The sequence below is a fragment of the Mytilus trossulus genome, chromosome 8, assembly GCF_036588685.1.
Source record: "Mytilus trossulus isolate FHL-02 chromosome 8, PNRI_Mtr1.1.1.hap1, whole genome shotgun sequence".
Lineage (NCBI taxonomy): Eukaryota > Metazoa > Mollusca > Bivalvia > Mytilida > Mytilidae > Mytilus > Mytilus trossulus.
The window spans coordinates 48,427,304-48,432,879 of NC_086380.1; the positions used below are offsets into that span (position 1 = coordinate 48,427,304).

The 5,576-nt window shown below is 31.6% G+C and overlaps 1 long non-coding RNA gene across 1 annotated transcript; it reads right to left on the minus strand.

The window, feature by feature from the left end:
- Positions 1-2,767: 2,767 nt before the first annotated feature.
- On the minus strand, positions 2,768-4,786 carry LOC134681068 (uncharacterized). Its single transcript, XR_010100566.1, has 3 exons — positions 4,660-4,786; positions 3,840-3,908; positions 2,768-3,073 (listed from the first exon to the last, which is right to left on the minus strand). It is a non-coding gene; the product is annotated as an uncharacterized LOC134681068 (long non-coding RNA).
- Positions 4,787-5,576: the final 790 nt, after the last annotated feature.

The following is a 5,576-nucleotide window of genomic DNA, read 5'->3' on the forward strand; positions in this document are numbered from 1 at the left end:
CTTATACAATATAATGGCATCTTATATAAGTCGTTGCCCCTGAAATGTCTTGGTATGAGGTTATTTGATTATAACTTCAACTAAGTTCATTATAAAGGCAGTTGACCTTGTACAAAAGGTTAGGTGACAAATGACCTTGAAAAATGACTACCGGAAGTGACCTTGAGAAAACCGGAAGTAGCCTTTTTGCAATTTTTTCATCTAAAAGTACTCAGAATCCATATATTTTGTCATATAGATACATAAACTGATTACTGAAAACTAAAAATGACTTCCACAAAACAGGTAGTGGTCAATTATTTCCCCTTCTACGTACAAAAGTATATTTTTAGTATCAGTGTGAAAGAAGCTATCATATGAGACCGGAAGTGACATTCATTTCGACGGAAGTAGCATATTATCTCCTTTATATCACTCAAAAATATAATTTAACCATTATGTATCGCATCAGTATGAAGACTATCTTCTTATCAAAATTTCTTCGGTGTTGGAAGTCTTTCAATTGTTCTCTTAACAATTGGTGTTTAATTATTATAAAATTCTTTTTCCGCCAAATTTTGTTCTTGCGATAAAGGTTTGTTTCGCAATATATTGCTAAGATATTTCTCCTATTGTATTATATAGTGCTTTTAAATTTTACCCTGCTAAGACGAACCATTTTCATTGTAAGAGTTATCTCCCTATTCACTGTTTATCATCTGTGGTCATCTCTTTCGTAACAAAAAAAGATATCGAAAAAATTCTTTTTACAAATTGTTCGTTACATCTCTGAAATATTTGGCTTATTTGGATGGAAGCGATTCGATAAAATTTTATAGGAGTTATCTACCTTTACAAAATAAATTTGTCGCTATGTTTTTTTAACTCATAAACAGTTAACCGTATAACCCTGGAATGTTTTTATTTGAGTCCCCTAGGTCCTAACTTGGAAAATGAGGTCAAGGTGAAAGGTCAAGGTCAAATACTCAATTGTGACTTCTGCTTGTTTTTGCATTTTCTCTGACACTTTGAAGGATACATATAAAAAAACAAGTGCAAAAGCTCGGCTTTATTGTAATGAAGATAAGCTACAATAAGTCTAATACAATTTAATGGCATCTTATAGGAGTTGGTGCCCCTGAAATGTCTTGATATGAGGTTATTTGATTACAACTTCACCTAAGTTCATTATAAAGCCATTTGTACAAAAGGTTATGTGACAAATGACCATTAAAAAGGACTACCGGATGTGACCTTGAGAAAACCGGAAGTAGCCTTTTTTGCAAAGTACTCAGAATCCATATATTTTGTCATATAGATACATAAACTTTTTCCTGAAGACTTAAAATGACTTTCAACAAACCAGAAGTGGCCAATTATCTCCATACAAAAGTATATAAAAAAAACTATATTTTTGAAATCAGTGTGAATGAAACTATAATAAAAGACCGGAAGTGACATTCATTTCACAGGAAGTAGCATATTATCTCCCTCATATCACTCAAAAAATATAATTCAACCATGATTTATCGCATCAGTATGAAGAAACTATCTTCTTATCAAAAATTGTTTGATGTGGAAAGACTTTCAATTGTTCTCTGAACAATTGGTTTTTAATTGTATTAATATTCCTTCATAGTTAGGAAACTACCAGTTTTTATAGTGATTTAATTATGATTTATAATATTTAAATTGTTCAAATGTATTAAGACGGACGACATCTTCATTGGATAGTTTGTTGGAAATAATATTTGAATACTTAAGTCCCAGTATGCCTAAGAATCAGGCAGTGGTGAAAACATGACCAAAAAAACCCACCCAATTTGACATTGATTTCAGTCATAAAATGTGGTTATGCACAAAAAAAACATTCATTTCCGTTTTCGGTTCTGGTAATAGAAGATACAATTTGGTTGAAATGCAATAGAAATTAGCGAATAAGGGGAGATGACTCTGTAATTTGCTATCATTCTAACCAATTTTCTAACCAAGTTATTTGATATTACCAGACACACACAAACAAAAAGCCAATTATTTTTAACTAAGGATGATGGTTAGTAATAAATAGCATGATACGCTTTGTGGGTTTTTTTTTTTCTGATCATGTTTTGATTGTTACCTAAATTGCCTGATTCTTACAAAGACTAGCACTTAAATCTCAATACTCTAATACAGAGCTAAAATACAATATTTACATTCCTTTACCTAAACAGATATTAGATAAACGAGGAAATTATGCTTGGTTTCTTTTTCTCTTTTTTGTTCTTAGAAATAAAGATACAGGACATGGAGTTTGCAGAGCTTTTAATCGTTGTATTTATTCAAAGGGATTTCTTGTCTGATTCTCTTAAGAAGTTCCCTGTGTTACTCAATTTTAGGAAAAATGTATACGTATTTATTTTTGAAAATTATTTTGATGTATGTTTTTGGAAATATATATCAAATACACGTTACTAGTGTAAAATATATTGTTTTCGAAAAATAAAAAGGTATATCATAGAAAATTGTACAATAAGCAAGGTTGTATGCGTATTTTATTTACAAGTGGCTCAATATCTTTAATTGTTTTTCCATAGGCGATAATGGTAACGTTTTTTCCTGTAGCTCAGTCCATATCGTAAACTTGGATATGTATGATAGCTCGTTTCGAAGCTGTGACATTTTCACATATGTGGTTAAATTTTCGGGGTACGAAGTGAGATTACTTTTTCCGTAAATTAGCAAACCCCGAACATCCGTTTGTGATGTGGCTCCTTGTGGTAAAATATCCCCTTTTTAACACAATAAGTTCTTTGAAAATTTAATACTTTGAACACATTCAATAGCTCCATAGTTTTTACACATTTATTCTATGTTCCTCTACTTTCCTAATCACCACAAATAATTAAGTTCAGTCATTTGTTAAAAATAGAAACATGTCCAATATCACTACACAGAGATTTTTTCTTTACACGTGACTTTTGAGTTCCTCATTTCAAGGCGCATTAGGGATGTTGTCCCATATTGCAATCCATAGTTCTGATTTTTCCAAATATTTTTATGTGATCTTCATCGGTATGACATTCTGAATAAATCTGTGTATTTTTGTCCATTTCTGAAAAAAAAATAAAGTTGTTTCAGCACTATAAGGCAATGACACTTTTATCGCTATATTTATTTATTTTGAATACAAAGTGTATGCATAATTAATTTCTTACATTATACCTTCACTAGTCAAAAGAAGGACAAACCATCTGAATGTAACCTTAAATTACAGCACACAGACCCTGTTAAAGCATGCAATAAAATTTTCTGGTGCCTAAAAGTGCATTTTGACAGAGAAATTATGCAAAAATGAAGATTTCATAAAAAAAACACCAAAATACTTAATTATTCTAGCCAGTGGAAACCTGGTATTTTATACTATAGAAACCACTATAAACTACTGTAAAAGTCATTTGAATCATATATAATTAGAGTGCAATGAAGTGCAAATTTTCAAAACTTGTTCTTTCACATAATTGTATTTGAGAAAAAATGTTTTTTACATGTATTTCAGTGAAAATCTTTTATCAGTGAGATATTGGCATGAAGTTTTAAAGGAAACATTGTGACATCACACGTAATATGGCGTCATTAAATAACGACATATCAAAATAATGCTAATTATAGTTTGCAGAGTTACATGAGGAACAGTTGCCGCAAGGTTTAACTTGAAATATGGAGTCGAAAAGATCAGTAACCAAGCATTTTCATTTAATGCCAAGACCATAGCAACAGTTTTCATATCAGTATATATTTAACATACCGACTGTAATTTGAATTGCATAAATACCATAAATAAACAATTTAGAGCTTGCCAAATAAAACAAAATGCTTACCAGTTATTCAGGACCTTTTAAAACCTCTAGTTTGTCATCTCAGGTTAAAAAGTAATGATATGTCTGGAACTGAAATAAGACAAAAAAATTACTCAGGCTGTGTTATTATTTGGTTTAAATACATAAGTATTATTGAGAGAGCAAAAATCAAATTCTTGAACGTTTTATCGCAAAGAAAGAAAAATGCTTCTCCCTTGTGGCTTATCAACCTTCATTTAAATCTTTTATATTAGAAGCAACGAGTGGTAGCTAACTAGCTTAAAAGTTGAAAAGGTGCAGCAATATTGTTTTCGAAAGGTTTGTTGACCCTCCCCCTTTTTCACTGAGAAAAGACAATATCTTGTGATTTGCTAGTGTGCATTACAAATAATAATTCATGATTTCTTTAATACATGTACATGTTTGTCTGTTTATTAACTGCATATGATATCTACTGACTGACCATGGGTCAAATTATTGGATAAAAGCACATGATGATGATGTATTTCACTTTACTCGTATGGAGTGTGTTATCTCCCTTGATTATCAGTTATTCCTGTAATCCGGAGTGATAATAACATAACAAAGACTGTATTGTGTCATGTTTACTTACAGATAAAACTATTATGTTAGTTCATGCCTTTTTCAATTCATAAACAAATTCCTTTCGGATCTCTCGGGGGTGTAAACAAAGTTAGAATTGTCCCTAAAAAAAGCGTTCAGCCCCGTGCCTGTAATGCTTTCTAAAAGCGAAAATTTCATTGAGTATCTGCTGGTATTTATCTATAATGGTTATCTGAAATCCTCTGGGATATATAGGTATAAATAAAAAAATACTTACCATCATTTTCACAATTTTCCCGGGTGTATAAGGTGAAATCATCCATAGATCACTCTGGAAACTTCTGATTTATCTTTTTGTAATTTGGCTCAATATCTTTAATTGTTTTTTCCATAGGCGATAATGGTAACGTTTTTTCCTGTAGCTCAGTCCATATCGTAAACTTGGATATGTATGATAGCTCGTTTCGAAGCTGTGACATTTTTTCATATGTGGTTAAATTTTCGGGGTACGAAGTGAGATTACTTTTTCCGTAAATTAGCAAACCCGTTTGTGATGTGGCTCCTTGTGGTAAAATATCCCCTGTTTAACACAATAAGTTCTTTGAAAATTTAATACTTTGAACACATTCAATAGCTCCATAGTTTTTACACATTTATTCTATGTTCCTCTACTTTCCTAATCACCACAAATAATTAAGTTCAGTCATTTGTTAAAAATAGAAACATGTCCAATATCACTACACAGAGATTTTTTCTTTACACGTGACTTTTGAGTTCCTCATTTCAAGGCGCATTAGGGATGTTGTCCCAAGTGCTTTACACAGATATTGTTTTATCATTCAAAAATATTTTATAAAGCAATGTAAAGCGGTCCTTGTCACACGTATTTCGGTGTTGAGCAGACCATCAAAAAGTTTATTCGAGATTAGGCCAGGCTCACACGGATTTGTCAAATCGTAGTTAACTTATTGCAAAACTGGTTTCGAAATTTTCTTTGTATAGTCGCGGACTTATCTAAGGTTAAATTTTTCAGCCGTCGACTAAGTCCACTTTTCAAGTTTGTGATTGTGGACCTAGGACTGGTCAGAACAGTCCTTCACCCTGTCACATGTTAACTTTTACCAGTCAAAAGTAGTTAAAATTACAACAGTTTGGAGTATCATACAGACAATCAGTTATTTTATGGAACAAGTT